At 47.3% G+C, this 18,222-nt stretch overlaps 1 pseudogene; it reads left to right on the top strand.

Moving 5' to 3' along the window:
- Positions 1 to 4,026: 4,026 nt before the first annotated feature.
- On the top strand, positions 4,027 to 4,528 carry LOC138423435 (large ribosomal subunit protein uL11-like; annotated as a pseudogene).
- Positions 4,529 to 18,222: the final 13,694 nt, after the last annotated feature.

Raw genomic sequence — 18,222 nt, 5'->3', positions numbered from 1 at the left:
GTGGGTTCAGTCTGGTCGAGGCTGGACAAGGATGTGGGTCAGATAAGAAGCCCCAGTGGGCTCCATGGACCCTCCGGTGACTGCCCCCTGGGAGAGAGCTGGGGGAAAAGACAGGTGACCTGCTGCTGCTATTTCCATCTGGCTGCTGGCGAGCCCAGCTGGACCACCAGCGAGATGTCCTGTCACAGGCCACCGTCCTCAGTGAGGTCTGGGACGAATGCGGGGCCACGTCTTCTGGTTCCCTCAGCCTCTCAACCACAGCAGGGGCAGCGACCCCCCTGAGAGGTGCGTGTGCAGCAGATCACCCTGGAGCGTGGCTTCTCAAAACCGCAGCTGCTCTGGGGCTCAAGGTCAGCGGCAGGCTGGGCAGCGGGACCAGCCGGCACCTCTTCTGCAGGTCTGGGCAGAGCTGCCTGGCCTCCTCGGGCACCTAACCCGGCCTGCAGATGCTTCTTTCTGGCCAGAGCTAGTTGCAACCTGGGATCCCATCAGCGAGACACAGATCATATTCCCCTCCGTGCTGCAGAAGCCTCGGAGCGCCTGTGGTCAACCTGGACTCCTGCTTGTTTTCCATAGCCGAATCCTGTCTCCCACAGTGCGGGCGCCCACGGCCGCTACAGACCACAGGCCTCCCAGGGGGACATGGCAAATAGTTCACACGCCCTAGCAGGTTGGAGGCTGTGAGGATCCAGTGATGGGACTGTGTGACATTTAGAGCCATGGTAACTGGAGAAATATCAGCAACCTCAGATGTGCAGGCGATACCACTCTGATGGCCGGAAGTGAAGAGGAACTAAAGAGCCTTTTGATGAGCGTGAAAGAGGAGAGTGAAAAAGCTGCCTTAAAACTCAACATTCGAAAAACTAAGGTCATGGTCCTGTCACTTCATGGCAAATACAAAAGGAAAAAATGGAAACAGTGACAGATTTTATTTTCCTGAGCTCCAAAATCACTGCACAAAGTGACTGCAGCCATGAAATTAAAAGATGCCTGCTTCTTGGAAGAAAAGCTATGAAAAACCCAGACAGCATATTAAAAAGCAAAGACATCACTTTGCTGACAAAGGTCCATCTAGTCAAAGCTATGGTTTTTCCAGTAGTCGTGCACAAATGTTTGATTTGGACCATGAAGAAGACTGAGTGCCAAAGAATGGATGCTTTTGAGCTGTGGTCCTGCAGAAGACGCTTGAGAGGCCCTTGGAAGCAAGGAGATCCACCCTGAATGTTCACTGGAAGGACTGATGCTGAAGCTGAAGCCCCAATACTTTGGCCACCTGATGCAGAACTGACTCATTGGAAAAGACCCCGATGCTGGGAAAGACTGAAGGCAGGAGAAGAAGGGGACGACAGAGGAAGAGATGGTTGGATGGCATCGCTGACTCAATGGACATCAATTTGAGCAAACTCTGGGAGATGGTGAAGGACAGGGAAGCCTGGTGTGCTGCAGTCCACGGGGTCACAGAGAGCTGGACACGACTGAGCGGCTGAGCAGCACCAGTGTGTGGTGCATTGCGGGCAACAGTTACTTGCACAACCAGTGATGGGGGTGCAAGGGGCGGGGGCAGCTCAGGACAGTGGGAGGGGCCACTGGAGGAGCTGCACCAGCATCTAAGGGAATAAAGCGACATGATGGGCGGGGAGGGGGGAAGGGGGAAAGGGGGGAAGGGGGGAGGGGGGAAGGGGGAAGGGGGGAGGGGGGAGGGGGGGCCTGAATCCTACGCTCAAGGCAGGTCAGACAACAAGAGTGTTCCTTCCATCCCTGAAGGATCTCTGCTCCCCCAAGTCTGCAGAGGGGATGTACTCCCAAGGCAGCCCCAGCAAGATCCAGAGGGTTCAGAACCCCAAGACAGACTGAGCTAACCTCCCTCCGCAGGTCCCTGTGAACGGCAGGACTCTGATGGGGACAGAGTTGGACGCCGGATTTGGGGCAGATCTAGACGCCAGAATCCCACAGTAGCCAGTGACCGCGCTGAGCGGGTGCGGGCCCTCCCCCTCCCGCGGGTCTGGTCCCGCCTCCTGTGCGGGCCCAGCAGTGGCCTCTTCTGATGTGGTTACTTTGCAAGCAGGTGCCGGTTTCCACCGCGCTCCACTTCCACCGCCCCTCACTGCCCCAAACCTACAATTAGAGTCAGATCCCAGCATGTCCAAGGAGGTTAAGCACAAGCCTAATTTGGGAAAAGAGGGTTTACGCATCAAAAGGTCTGCCAGATTCGTCATTTATACTGTCAGGAGCCTGGGGCTGTGTGGGTTGGTGTCTGCAAGTCCTAGTGAGGGAGGGAAGAGCGTGTTGTGGATTGGATTAAATCTTCCAAGATGTGTGCAGTTACAAGGGATTTGGGATTTGATATTTTCAGCACTCTCTTCATGGACCATATCGTTGTTGAGGCAAAGAGGCTTGCATAGCTCAGCGTAGCTGTGAGCCATGCCGAGCACGGTCACCCATAGTCCCAGGGCAGAGTTCTGATAAAACATGGCCCACTGGAGGAGGGGATGGCAAGTCATCCTGGCATTCCTGCCTGGAGAACCCCATGAACAGTATGAAAAGGCAAACAGATAGGACGCTGAAAGATGAGCTCCCCAAGGCAGCAGGTGCCCAATACGCTCCTGGAGAAGAGTGGAGAAACAGCTCCAGAGGGAAGGAAGAGGCTGGCCCGAGCAGAAACGACTCTCAGCCGTGGATGTGTCTGGTAGTGAGACTTAAAGTCCGATGCTGTGATAACAGTGTCGCACAGGAACCTGGAATGTTAGGTCCATGAATCAAGATAAACTGGACGTGGTCAAGAAGGAGATGGCAAGAATGAACACTGACATCTGAGGAATCAGTGAACTAACATGGACTGGAATGGGTGAATGTAACTCAGATGACCATTGTATCTACTACTCTGGGCAAGAATCCCTTAGAAGAAATGGAGTAGCCATCATGGTCAACAAAAGAGTCCAAAATGCAGTACTTGGGTGCAGTCTCAAAAACAACAGAATGATCTCTGTTCGTTTCCAAGGCAAACCATTCAATATCACAGTGATCCAAGTCTATGCCCCGAACAGTAATGCTGAAGAAGCTGAAGTTGAACAGTTCTATGAAGACGTTCAATACTTTCTAGAACTAACACCCCCAAAAGATGTCCCTTTCATTATAGGGGACTGAAAAGCGAAAGTAGGAAGTCAAGAGGTACCTGGAGGAACGGGCAAGTTTGGCCTTGGAGTACAGAATGAAGCAGGGCAAAGCCCAACAGTTTTGCCAAGAGAGCGCACTGGTCATAGCAAACACCCTTTTACAGCAACAGAAGAGACGACTCTGCACATGGACACCACTAAAGATCAAAATCGAAATCAGATTGATTATCGTTTGCAGCCGAACGTGGAGAAGCTCTATACAGCCAGCAAAAGCAAGACCTGGAGCCGACTGTGGGTCAGATCATGAACCCCTTACTGCAAAATTCAGACTTAAATTGAAGAAAGCAAGGAAAATCACTAGACCATTCAGGTATGACCTCAGTCAAATCCCTCATGATTATATAGTGGAAGTGAGGGACAGAGCCGAGGGACTGGATCTGGTGGACAGGGGCCTGCAGAGCTATGGAAAGAGGCTTGTAACACTGTGCAGGAGTCAGTGACAAACCACCCAAAGGAAAAGAAGTGTCAGAAGGCAAAGTGGTAGTCTGGGGAGCCTTTACAAACAGCCAAGGAAAGAAGAGCATTGAAAAGCCAGGGAGAAATGGGCATACCCAGCTGAACGCAGAGTCCCAGAGAACAGCAGGGAGAGAGAAGGCCTTCTTCAGTGATCAGTGCAAAGAAGAGGAAAACAATAGAATGGGATAGACCTGAGATCTCGTCAAGAAAATTGAAGATATCAAGGGAACATTTCATGCAAGGATGGGCACAGGAAAAAGGTATGGACTTAACAGAAGCAGAAGATATTAAGAGGTGGCAAGTATACACAGAAGAGCTCTCGGCTCAGCGGAGGCAAAAAGTACAACTTCCTTTGTCATCCCGAATCGGGGTTCTTCCGACACCAGCCGCCTCCACCATGCCACCTAAGTTCGACCCCAGTGAGATCAAAGTCGGATACCTGAGGTGCGCTAGTGGGGAAGTTGGTGCCACATCTGCCCTGATCCCCAAGATTGGCCCCCTGGGTCGGTCTCCAAAAAAGGTCGGTGACAACATCACCAGGGCAACTGGTGATTGCAAGAGTCTGAGGATTACAGTGAAACTGATCAGAACAGACAGGCCTGGATTGAGGTGCTATCTTCTGCTTCTGCCCTGATCATCAAAGTCCTCAAGCAGCCACCAAGAGATAGAAAGAAGGAGAAAAACATTAAGCACAGTGGAAACATCACTTTTGATGAGACTGTCGACATTGCCTGGCAGGTGCAGCGTCGATCTCTAGCTGGAGAACGCTCTAGCCCAGAGAACTCGCTGGCACCATTAAAAAGATCCTAGGAAGTGCCCCATCTGTGGGCTGCAACGCTGATGGCCGCCACCCTCATGACATCATAGATGACACCAACTGCGGTGGAGTGACCACCTAGTTAAGAGCTGCAAAAGGAAGAGAAAAATAAAGGATTATTTGACAGCCAAAAAAAAAAGGAATACACAGAAGAACTGTACCCAAAGATCTTAATGACTTGAAAAACCACAGTGGTGTGACCGTGCCCCTGGAGCCAGACATCCAGGGTGTGAAGGCAAGTGGGCCTTAGGAAGCGTTACTACACACAAAGCTGGTGGAGGTGACCGAATTCCAGCTGAGGCATTTCAAATCCTAAAAGATGATGCTCTTAAGGTGCTGGCACTCAATACGCCAGCAAATTTGACAAACTCAGCAGTGGCCACAGGACTGGAAAAGGTCAGTTTTCATTCCAATCCCAAAGATGGACAAAGCCAAAGAAAGCTCAAACTACTGCACAGTCGCGCTCGTTTTCATGCTAGGAAGGTTATGCTCAAAATCCTTCCAGTTAGGGTTCAGTAGTACATGAACCGAGAACTTTCAGATAGTCAAGCTGGATTTAGAAAAGACAGAGGATGTGGGGAGCAGAGGACGAAGACGGCAGAGGGACTAGAGATCAAATTGCCAACATCTGCTGGATCATCAAAAAAGCAAGAGAGTTCCAGAAAAACGTCTGCTTCTGCTTCATTGACTATGCTAGAGCCTTTGACTGTGTGGATCACAACAAACTGGAAAATTGTTAAAGCAATGGGAATACCAGACCACCTTACCTGCCTCCTGAGAGACCTGTATGTAGGTCAAGAAGCAACAGTTAGAACAGGACATGGAACAACAGACTGGTTCAAAATTGGGAATGGAGTATGACAGGTTGTATATTTTCACCCTACTTATTTCACTTCTATGCAGAGTACATTGTGCAAAATGCTGGGCTGGATCAATCTCAAGCTGGAATCCAGATTACTGGGAGAAATATCAATAAACTCAGACACGCAGATGACACCACACTTACGGCAGAAAGAGAAGAGGAATTAAACAGCCTCTTGATGACGGTGAAAGAGGAGAATGAGAAAGCTGGCTAAAAGCTCAACATTGAAAAAACTAAGATCCTGGCATCCGGTCCCATCACTCCATAGCAAATAGATGGGGAAAAAGTGGGGAAAATGGCACATTTTATTTTCTTGGGCTCAAAAATCACTGTGGATGGTGACTGCAGCCATGAAACTAAGACATTTGTTCCTTGGAAGGAAAGCTATGACAAACCTAGACAGCGTGTTAAAAAGCAGAGACACCGATTTGCCAACAAAGGTCCTTACAGCGGAAGCTATGGTTTTCCCGGTGGTCACGCATGGATGTGAGAGTTGGACCATAAGAAAGGCTAGCACTGAAGGATTTGTTTTGAACTGTGGTGTTGGAGAAGACTCCTGAGAGCCCCTTGGACAGCAAAGAGGGCAACCAGTCAATCCTAAAGGAGATCAACCCTGAATTCTCAGTGGAATGACTGGTGCTGAAGCTGAAGCTCCAATCCTTCGGCCACCTGATGGGAAGAGCTGACTCACTGGAAAAGACCCTGATGCTGGGAAAGATTGAAGGTGGGAGGAGAAAGGGACGACAGAAGATGAGATGGTTGGATGGCATCACTGACTCAATGGATATGAGTTTGAGCATGCTCCAGGAAGGACAGGGAAGCCTGGCGTGCTACAGTCCATGGGGTCACAAAGGGTTGGGCATTAGCGATTAGACAACAACGATTTTTCAATGCAAGAAGCTGGAAGCGTCCCTCACTTTTTTCTTGGTTGGTTGACTGAAACTGGGGCTCAGTGGTCACCCAGTGGTGGAGGTTGAAATGCTGGAAAGGCTGTGGTATGATGGGGAGGAAGGATTCCAAAATAAGAACCAAGAACTTCTCATCTCCTGACCGTGGTCCCAGGAAGACCCGTCCCCATCACCGCTGCCCTGAGGGATACAGAGGAGGAGCGTGCTGGCGTCCTGGGACCGTGGACCACCCAGGGGCTGTCCTCTTTGTGGGGAGGAGACAGGAGGATGCTGCTGTTGAAACGTGTGCCTTGACTGCCGTGAGGCTGACGGGCCAACTTTTCTAAAGGGTCAGAGTGAAAATACAGGCAAAAATAAATGGATCTGGAAACCAGAAGATGGTTAGGACGAAAGAATAATTCCAAGAGCTAATTTTGGAGGGACAAAAATCACAAAAAATAGAGAGAGAATCAAGGAGGGAGGAATGTTAAAATATACAGAAGAACAAATGAGAGAAATCGTCACAGATGCAGAAAATGGTTTTTAAGTACAAGATACAATACTTTGATGCACACCAGGCAAGTAAATAAAACCTGGCTGAAACAGATGGTTTTTCTAAGGAAATATTATAATTAATAATAGATTTATTGAAACAGATTCCTGAAGAGATTTAAAAATCTAAGCACAGCAAGTAATGCAGAGCTATCCCTGGAAAAGCCATCAGGCCGAGACAGTCTCCTAAGTAAAGAAGCCTCTGCCTGCCAGTGCAGAAGACATGGGCTCAATCGCCGGTCCAGGAAGATCCCACATACTGCGGAGCAACTAAGCCGGTGAGCCTGGGCTCTGGAGCCCGTGCTCCGAAATGAGAGAGCAGCCTCTCTTTTCACAGCTAGAGGAAAGCCACACAGCAATGAAGACCCAGCACAGCCATAAGGAAATAAAGAAATACAGATTTTAAAAAGAATAATATTTTTTTAAAAAGCCGTACTATAATATATTCCAGGATATAGGAAACTGGTGAATTTTTCCCATTTAAAAATATTCCTTCAATAATATGGATATCAAAACTCCAAAAATCTAGCACAATAGTGTACAATTACAGACTGAGCTCATTAATATCAATGCTAAAATATTAATATTAGCATACAGAATCAAAAGGCACATTAAAAGGCTCACACTCTAAAGCCGAGTGAGGTTTGCTTGTGGATGACTTGTTAACAGAAAATGTTTAATACAACTCATCATATTAATAAAGCAGAAGAGAGAAATAGTGTTCATTTCCTAGAGGTATTTGATAGGATTTATCATAGATTTTCTTTTCTTGAGGTAAAATTTCCATTCAGTCAGGTAGACAGATCTTAAAGAATCTTAAACCCGAGGGACTTCCCTAGAGGTCAGTGGTTAAGACTCAGCACGTCCACTACAAGGGCTCGATCCCTGTCGGGAACCTAGGATCCCGCCTGCCGAGCGGCAGGGCCCAAAGACAAAAACAAACCAGCAAAAGCCAGTGTTAAGCCTGCAGAAAGGCTCCTCCCATTCCTCCTGCACCGTTCGGGAGTGGATGGCCAGCCCGGTGCCCCAGCGTCCCCGCGCGCTGCGCCGTGTAGTTCCCACAAGGAAGGACGCTCTTCCTCACAACTGAAGCCCCACGGCGGTCAGGAAACCCGCACGGAGCATCCCTGCCTCATCCTCAGCTCCGCCCCTCCGTGCTTCCAGCGCTCCCCCATCCTCTGGCAAACCCATCCTCACACTTTCCCGGGCTGACCCAGCAATCAGCCATTTCTAGAAGAATCCTTGGTTCCTTTCAGTGTCGAAGGATGAGTCAGTGCACAGATCTGAAGCAAACGGTTCCGTGAGTTTTGACAAACGTACGTATCCTGTAACCCGCCCCTACAATCAGCGTGTCAGGCTCTGGGGGATTTCCCTGGTGGCCCTGTGCCTAAGACTCCATGCTTCCTGTGCAGGGGGCTCAGGTTCGATCCCTGGAACTAGATCCTGCGTTTGGCAGCTAAGAGTTCGCATTCTGCAACTAAAGACCCTGCGTGTCTCAACACAAATGGACGATCACAGGTGCTTCAGCTAAGACCAGGCACAGTCAGATACAGGAAGAAATCTGAGAAAGGGTATCAGGCCTTTCAATCACCCATAAAGTTACTCTGCTCCTTGAAGACTCCTCCCACCTCCCAGGCGCCCGCTGTTCTCATTTCTGTCATTTCGCTTGTTCCTCATTTGAATAGAATGGTGCATGCTTTCGTCTGGAATTTTTCCGCTTGATCTAATAGGCTGTAGACTCATGCACGCTGCAGCGTAGGTCAGTCACCTGCTCTCCTTGGTGCCGAGGAGCCTCTCCTGGTATGACTCTCACAGCTTGCTTATCAGGTCTCCTGTTGACCAGCAGATAGATTCTTCCCAGATTTTGGCTGCAGTGAACGAAGTTAGGGTAATCATTCTTGTACAAGCTGCTTGAGGTCAGAGGTCTTCTTTTCTCTTGGAAAGGTGTAAGAGTGGAATTGCTGGGTCCTGGGGTAGGTACTTTCACTTTTCACTTTCATGCACTGGAGAAGGAAATGGAAACCCACTCCAGTGTTCTTGCCTAGAGAATCCCAGGGACGGGGGAGCCTGGTGGGCTGCCATCTATGGGGTTGCACAGAGTCGGACACGACTGAAGCGACTTAGCAGCAGCACCAGGGGTAGGTATATAGCTGCAAAATTGTTTCACAAAGTTGCACCATTTTGCATTCTTGGCAGCCTTGTATGAGTCCTGTTTGCTCTGTGATTTCACCAGCAGTCGGTGTTTCCATCTTAGCTAAATTGGCATCTAAGTGGCGTCTCACTGGGGTTTAAATTGCCGTTTCTGTAGTTTTGGCTTCCAGGTGTTTGACTGCGAAGTGTCTAGATGTGGTTCTCTTGAGTTTGCGTACACTAAACTTTCTGCATCTGTACATTTATGTTTTTTACCAAATTTGGAGAAGGAAATGGCAGCCCACTCCAGTGTTCTTACCTGGAGAACCCCAGGGACAGAGGAGCCCGGTGGGCTGCCATCTCTGGGGTCGCACAGAGTCGGACACGACTGACGCGACTTAGCAGCAGCAGCAGGGAATTTTCAGCCGTTATTTCTTCAAAAATTTTTTCTGCCCCATTTGTCTGTCCTCCTCACGTAGAACCCTAATTGCGCATGCACTCCGCCGCCTGATGTCGTCCCGGTGGCCGCCTCCCTGGTCTCCGGTGCTCGACCTGTCTGCACGCAGACATTCCCTTCTCTCAGCGTCGCTTGTGTTGCGCTCATGGAGCCCCCCTTTTGCAGTATCCATTCTTGTTGCTCAGTTGCTGAGTCACGTCCAGCTCTTTGCGACCTCATGGACTGCAGCACGACAGGCTTCCCTGTCCTTCACCATCTCCTGGAGTTTGCTCTGACAGTACCCATTCTGCCGGTCAGCATATCCAGTGATTTCTTTTTCGTTTCAGATATTGTCTTCTGGTTAGAAATTGCATCCAGTCCTTTATTTTTTGTATGTGTGTGTTTTCCATCAGTCCTATTTTTACAGTTTTCATTTCTCAGTTTAGATTTTCCTTTTGTCTCCTTGCGCATTCATTTGTACCTTTAAATCTTCGGGCATATTTATAAAGACTGCTTTGTCAATGTTCTGCTCTGCAAAATTTGGTCACTTGAGGATCTGGTTCTAGGGACTTCCACCCCCTTAATTATGGGTCATGTTTTCAAGCTTCTTCTCATATGTAGTAATTGTCTGTTATGTGCTAGACTTTGAGATTGTTGTATGAAAAAGAGTGTAAATGATGTCTTCTTTTAAAAGATATTGCTTTGTTCTGGAATGCTGCTAGAATCCTAGCAGACTGTGTGGTCGTGTTGGATGCTTTGGAAGGCTGGGTCTGTTTCAGGCCTGTTCTGAGTCCTAGGTTTTGGCCCTTATTCTGGAGCGTGGTTTGTATTCCTGAACCATGGCCTTTCTGGGGTTTTGCTTGGTCACCCGAGGTGCCCACTGAGCCTTCTCCACTCGAGCTGGGGGGGACCTGCGGTGTCACCCATCCCTGCACCGTGACGGGTTTCTCCACCTCCGCCCCACAGTAGCCACTCCTGCTGGGCTTTATGGAAGCCCTCCCTGCACACAGGCAGCCTGGCCCCAGCCGGGGTCTGATGGGAGCCCACACACAGGCTCACGTGACTGTGTGATGCGTAGTAAGAAACGTGTGCCTAGTGCTTGTCCCTGTTGCGGACACAGAGCCCCTGAGGCCGCTGGCATCTCCTGAGATGACAGCAGCGCGCGTGTCTTTTGCTATATTAATGGATGACGTTCGAAACCGCTTCAGGATGGTATCTGGTTGCCAGAGGCGCCAACCATGTGATTAGAGGGTCGGAACTGTCAGTCCCGCCACCTGAAGCCTGAGGAGGGGAGAGAGGCTGAATCAGTGATCAGTGGCCAGTGAGTTCCCCATCACATCTGTGTAGTGAAGCCGCCATCAGATCCCAGTGGACAGGGTTTGGGGAGCTTCCAGACTGGTGAACCAAATGCATACATTTGCTGCTGGGTGAGGCCCCAAACTCCACTGGGACAAAAGCTTCTGTGTGTGGGACCTTGCCCTAGTGCTTCCTCCTCTGCCTTTTGATTGCATCTTTAAATGTCCTTTGTAATAAGCTGGTGATCTAGTGAGTAGACTGGTTTTCTGAGTTCTGTGAGCTGTCCTTGCATATTAATCGAAGTCGAGGTGGGGGGTCCTTGGAGCCTCCAGTCTATACAAAGCCGGATAGAAGCACAGGTGACAACCTGGACTGGAACTGGGGTCTGAAGTGGGGGCAGTCCTGTGGGGCTGAGACCTTAACCTGTGGCTCTGATGCTGTGTCCAGGTCAATAATGTTGGAAGTGAGTTGAATCGCAAGACCTCCCCGCAGCTGGTGTGGGAAACTCCCCCACGTGGGGCTGGGTGTCAGACCCGTGCTTCTGCACACTCACGACGCACAGTTCCCTCCTGCTTGGCACTGGCCCCTGCCAGCTGCAGCCCCTCCAGCCCTCCTGGAGCCCCTAACCCTCATCTCTGCCTCCTCGGCCAGGAAGACTTCTGCTTTGGCTTCAGCTCTCGCGACCTTGGAGGGGAAACCTGAGGTGAAACCAGGGCAAACCCGGGGCTCATTTCATGGCCCTTTTCCTCCTCTCAAGAGTTTCAGTCCTGCATCCCCTGTTGCTCACCGTTGCCTCATACATTTGCCTGATATTATAGTTATTTATGGCAGGAGGTAAGTATAACTGGTTATAATGTCCTGCCTGGAACTGACATGCGTTCTTTTTTGTTTTTCCTTTGGCTGCGCCACGCAGCATGTGGGATCTTAGTTCCCTGACCAGGGGCTGAACCTGAACCTTCTGCGTCGGAAGCTCGGAGTCTTAACCACTGGACCAGCAGGGAAGTCCCTCAACATGCTTTCTTGATCAAATTTTCTTGTATAAATGCCATAAATTTATACAAGCCCCAAGCTATCCCCATGTCAAATGGGGGAGATACCAGAATCATACCTATTAAAGTAAAAACTCAGGAGGCTTGTCTTCTGATATCACTGTTACTTAATATTTTTGCAACCAGAGAAGAGGAAAGTGAGACATAACAGGAGCGATGCTATTAGGAGGAATTCCTGTTCAGGAGGCACCAGGAGGGGGTGTAATGGCAGGAGCAGTGATGTGATGTCAGTGTTTTGCAGCTGATATGATTAAATCTCTGGAAAAATCCAAGTGGATCAATTTAAATCCTATTGCAAACAGTATTTCAAGACTGTCTGGGACAGAAGGAGCATGCTGCCATCGTTAGCCCTCGTCCATACAGAAAAGGGCTTCCCTGGTGGCTCAGACGGTAGAGAGTCTGCCTCCAAAGTGGAAGATCTGGGTTCGATCCCTGGGTGGGGAAGATCCCCACTCCAGTACTCTTGCCTGGAAAATCCCGTGGACAGAGGATCCTGGCGGGCTACGGTCCATGGGGTTGCAAAGAGTCAGACAAGACTGAACGCCTAAGCACACAGCATACAAAAAGCAGCTTGTTAGCAAGAGATAAGAAAAGAAAAGATCCCTTTGACCATCGGACCAGAAGCTAAAGTACCCAGGAATAAACCTAATGAGAAACACGTAAGATCCGAGGAAAAAAAAAATCCCACTGAGGGACCCAGACAGAGACTTGAACGGAGGCGAGGCAGGCCTTGTCCTAGGATCCCTAGACTCACGGTCATAAAGAGGACAGTCTCTGCTCCTAGGAATCTGTCCTGTAGACTTGACGTCACGTACGTGAAGATGAAGCATCTCGCAGATGTGGGATGAAGCACTGCTGCCGAGTCGCTTCCGTCGTGTCCGACTCTGCGCGACCCCATAGAGGGCGGCCCACCAGGCTCCCCCGTCCCTGGGATTCTCCAGGCAAGAGCACTGGAGTGGGTTTCCATTTCCTTCTCCAGTGCATGAAAGTGAAAAGTGAACTGGAAGTCGCTCAGTCGTGTCCGACTTCGCGACCCCATGGCACACGCAGGGCTATCCGTTCGAGCACTGCCTGTGGTAGAAAAAGCCTGGGAACGTCTCAAAAGGCCACTGGGAATGGTTAAGTACACCGTGGTGTGTGTGCAGCAGGGTGACATCCCACCGCCAGCTCTCCAGGCCCAGAGGAAGGACGATCTCCAAGGCTGACGGCTGTGTGAAAAAATCATGGTGCTGAGGGTGTGGCGCTCGGCCACTGTGAGACGTGCATGTGGTTTGCCCACAGGGGTGGCTCAGCTCTAAGGAAAATCAAGCCTGACAGCGTGATGCCAGCGGGCAGGCATTTCTTTCTCTCAAGGCCTGCCCAGCGCGGGCCTCCTCTGTCCGCCCTGCTGTCTGGAGCAGGCTGGTTCCCCCTCAGCCTTGGCTCATAGTCAAAGACGGCCACCTCGTCTCCAGCCCACACAGCAGGGCCCAAGTCAGGAAGAAAGGAGGCGGGGAAGAGGCAGCGAGGGTCCCACGGGTCCCACGTTCTCTCGGAAGAGCAAATGATGGGACTTCTCTGATGGGCCAGTGGCTGAGACTCTGAGCTCCCGACCCGGGGGCGCAGGTTCAGTCCCCCGTCAGGACCTGGATCCCGCAGGCTGCGACAAAGAGTCTGTGCGAGGCAGCTAGAGATTTCACGTGTCTTGACTAAAAGGTCCCTCCTGCTGCAACTAAACCTCTTTATTAAAAAATAAGCTATTTAAAAAGGAAAGCCTGTGTTTACCTCAGCATTCCTCTCAGCAGGCGTGGCTTGTAGCTCATGGGTCAGAACTGGGTTCACGGCTGCTCCTGGCTGCAAGGGAGGCAGGGAAGTTACGTATTTAACCAACTGTGAGGCCCCGACAACAGAGAAAGGGGAAGGACAAAAGCCAAGAACGAGGGCGGCCTGCGTCATCTACTACACTGGCCATACTTAGAATGTCTTCAGAAGGACGCCAGAAAGCTGGAAACTCTAGTAGAGTCCGGAAAGGGCGCAGAATGTCTGGAGGGTGTGCGTGTGGAGGGAGGGGCTTCATTCTCTTCTGTGAATTTAATGCTCTGTGTATTTGCTACCTGCAAAATAAAGAAGTGAAATATAATTTTCAAAAGTCACCAATAACAAAAGTACAGCTTTAAAAATGCCATATTCAGAAACTTTTAAAAATGTTTTAAACTAACATTTATATTAAAGAGAAATTCATAAGGTTACATTACAAAATACTTAGAATTTAACAGTAATGGAACCTCTGCATGTTAAAATTTGTGAGACACATTTAAAACAGTATTAGACAGGATATAAAATCAACACACAGAAATCCCTTGCATTCCTATACACTAATAATGAGAAAGTAGAAAAAGAAATTAAGGAAACAATTCCATTCACTATTGCAACGAAAAGAATAAAATACTTAGGAATATATCTACCTAAAGAAACTAAAGACCTATATATAGAAAACTATAAAACACTGATGAAAGAAATCAAAGAGGACACTAATAGATGGAGAAATATACCATGTTCATGGATCGGAAGAATCAATATAGTGAAAATGAGTATACTACCCAAAGCAATTTACAAATTCAATGCAATCCCTATCAAGCTACCAGCCATATTTTTCAGAGAACTAGAACAAATAATTTCAAGATTTGTATGGAAATACAAAAAACCTCGAATAGCCAAAGCAATCTTGAGAAATAAGAATGGAACTGGAGGAATCAACTTGCCTGACTTCAGGCTCTACTACAAAGCCACAGTCATCAAAACAGTATGGTACTGGCTCAAAGACAGACATACAGATCAATGGAACAAAATAGAAAGCCCAGAGATAAATCCACACACATATGGACACCTTATCTTTGACAAAGGAGGCAAGAATATACAATGGAGTAAAGACAATCTCTTTAACAAGTGGTGCTGGGAAAACTGGTCAACCACTTCTAAAAGAATGAAACTAGTTCACTTTCTAACACCGCACACAAAAATAAACTCAAAATGGATTAAAGATCTAAATGTAAGACCAGAAACTATAAAACTCCTAGAGGAGAACATAGGCAAAACACTCTCAGACATAAATCACAGCAGGATCCTCTATGATCCACCTCCCAGAATTCTGGAAATAAAAGCAAAAATAAACAAATGGGATCTAATTAAAATTAAAAGCTTCTGCACAACAAAGGAAAATATAAGCAAGGTGAAAAGACAGCCTTCTGAATGGGAGAAAATAATAGCAAATGAAGCAACTGACAAGCAACTAATCTCAAAAATATACAAGCAACTTATGCAGCTCAATTCCAGAAAATAAACGACCCAATCAAAAAATGGGCCAAAGAACTAAATAGACATTTCTCCAAAGAAGACATACAGATGGCTAACTAACACATGAAAAGATGCTCAACATCACTCATTATCAGAGAAATGCAAATCAAAACCACAATGAGGTACCACTTCACACCAGTCAGAATGGCTGCGATCCAAAAATCTGCAAGCAATAAATGCTGGAGAGGGTGTGGAGAAAAGGGAACCCTCCTACACTGTTGGTGGGAATGCAAACTAGTACAGCCACTATGGAGAACAGTGTGGAGATTCCTTAAAAAATTGCAAATAGAACTACCTTATGACCCAGCAATCCCACTGCTGGGCATACACACCGAGGAAACCAGAATTGAAAGAGACACACGTACCCCAATGTTCATCGCAGCACTGTTTATAATAGCCAGGACATGGAAACAACCTAGATGTCCATCAGCAGATGAATGGATAAGAAAGCTGTGGTGCATATACACAATGGAGTATTACTCAGCCGTTAAAAAGAATTCATTTGAATCAGTTCTGATGAGATGGATGAAACTGGAGCCAATTATACAGAGTGAAGTAAGCCAGAAAGAAAAACACCAATACATTATACTAACACATATATATGGAATTTAGAAAGATGGCAATGACGACCCTGTATGCGAGACAGGAAAAAAGACACAGATGTGTATAACGGACTTTTGGACTCAGAGGGAGAGGGAGAGGGTGGGATTATTTGGGAGAATGGCATTCTAACATGTATACTATCATGTAAGAATTGAATCGCCAGTCTATGTCTGACACAGGATACAGCATGCTTGGGGCTGGTGCATGGGGATGACCCACAGAGACGTTATGGGGAGGGAGGTGGGAGGGGGGTTCATGTTTGGGAACACATGTAAGAATTAAAGATTTTAAAATTAAAAAAATAAAAAAACTAATAAAAATAAATAAATAAAATGCTAAGAAAAAAAAATAAAACAGTATTAGAGACAACTGTATACATTTGACTATGTTTACCTGAAAATAAGAAAGACTGGAAAAAAATCAATTAAGTCAAGGATCTATAAAAATGGCACAGAATAAGTCCAAAGAAATAAAGAAGGAAAGAAATAATAAAAACATAAACCAAGAGAGAACAACAACAGAAAGTAGAAATGATGACAAAATCAAAGCTGTCTCTCTATTTGAAAAAACAAATGTTTGGTGTTTCTCTAATAACAACGGCTGTTTCTTGACGGGAGACCTAAGACGACAAGGGAGCTTTCTTCTTTGAACATATTCTCCGTGGCTAAAATTAGGATGAGCACGTAATAGCTTTATAATAAACGCAATCAAATTTCTTTCTTCAAAAAAAAGAGAAAAAGAAAAAACCCAAATGTTTCTTTATTCATCTATTCGGCTGCATCAGGCCTTGGTCGTTACACGCAGGATCCTCAATCTCTGCTGCGGCACGCACAATCTTCAGCTGCAACACGCAAACTCCCAGTTAGGTCACGTAGGATCCAGTTCCCCCACCAGGGATAGAGCCCAGGCCCCCTGTGTTGGGAGCGCAGAGTCCTAGCCACTGGACCACTAGGGAAGTCCCCGAGTTGACTCTCTAAATAGTTTATTTCAGGAGTGATTAAGGGGGATAGGGGGAAGAGATATGATAAGATATAAGACAAAGGGGGTAAAAACCCTTGCCATATTCTAAATATAGGAGACTATTTTTTTTTTAAGTATACACCAGGAAGTTTGAGGTCTTCCCTGGTGGCTCAGCTGGTAAAGAATCTGCCTGCAATGCAGGAGACCTGGGTTCGATCCTTGGGTTGGGAAGATCCCCTGGAGAAGAGAAAGGCTACCCACTCCAGTATTCTGGCCTGGAGAATTCCATGGACTCCACAGGGTCACAAACAGTTGGACATGACTGAGCGACTTTCACTTTCAAAAAGTTTGAAAATCTAGATAAAATGCACAGATGCATAGAGAATTGAAAATACTGAAATCCAAACAAGGAAGAAGAGAAAACCACAGGAGATTAACAATTGTTTAAAAAATTAAAATAGTAACCAAACCTCTCTCCCAGCACACACACACACACACACTGCCCAAACACACACACACACACACACACACACACACTTCCAGAAGCTCCTAACCCAGCTGTTACCACAAACAGGTCTAAGAAACCTTCAGAGAACAGATAACCCATGTGATGTATAAGTTGTTCCAGAAAAAGAGAAATAGAGGAAAAGTGGTCCACCCCAGTTTATGAAGCTAGTACGGAGACTGGGGCTTCCCTGGTGGCTCAGTGGTAAAGAATCTGCCTGCAATGCAGGAGACCTGGGTTCGATCCCTGGGTCGAGAAGATCTCCTGGAGGAGGAAACGGCAACCCGCTGCAGTATTCTTGCCTGGAGACTCCCACGGGCAGAGGAGCCTGGCAGGTCACAAAGAGTCGGACTTGACTGAGCGATTAAACAACAACAGTATAGGGATTTTTTAAACCGCACAGGATAAGTGAATTCTAAACCAGCTTTATCTATGATCATGAAGTTTTTATTTTTTTATTTTTAATTTTTTTTTGTATTTAAAATTTTTATTTTATATTGGTGAATAGTTGATTTTCAATTTTGTGTTGGTCACAACAAAGGGATTCAGTCATATGTTACATCCATTGCTTTTCAGGTTTTTCCCATATAGGTCATCACAGAACATTCAGTACAGCTCCCCGCGCCACGCAGTAAGTCCTTGCTGACTATTCTGCATAAAGTAACGCGCATGTTAATCCCAGCCTCCCGATTTATCCTCTCCTCTACCTTCTCCTTTGGTAACCATAAGTTTGTTTTCTAAATCTCAGTCTGTTTCTGTTTTATAAATAAGTTCATTTGAATCATTTTTAGATTCCGCATATGACTGATACCATTTTTTCTGATATCATATATATTTACATTGTCTTTCTCCATCTGACTTTCTTAGTATGATCTTCTCTAGGTTCATCCATGTTGCTGCATATAACACTGAAAGTGAATGTGAAAGTGAAGTCGCTCAGTCGTGTCCGACTCTTTGCAACCCATGGACTGTAGCCCACCAGGCTCCTCTGTCCACGGGATTTTCCAGGCAAGAGTACTGGAGTGGATTGCCATTTCCTTCTCCAGGGGAATTTTTTAAATAGTAAAGTAGTAGCTAACTAAAATCCAATCACAAGTTGCATTCACATACGGTTTCTCTCAGTAATAGAAGCATAGTTCAGATCAGAGATTTTAACCCAGCAA

Source organism: Ovis canadensis, chromosome 18 (assembly GCF_042477335.2).
Source record: "Ovis canadensis isolate MfBH-ARS-UI-01 breed Bighorn chromosome 18, ARS-UI_OviCan_v2, whole genome shotgun sequence".
NCBI classification, from domain to species: domain Eukaryota; kingdom Metazoa; phylum Chordata; class Mammalia; order Artiodactyla; family Bovidae; genus Ovis; species Ovis canadensis.
The sequence above is the reverse complement of the archived record's forward strand: the minus strand, read 5'-3'. Positions and strand labels throughout refer to the sequence as shown.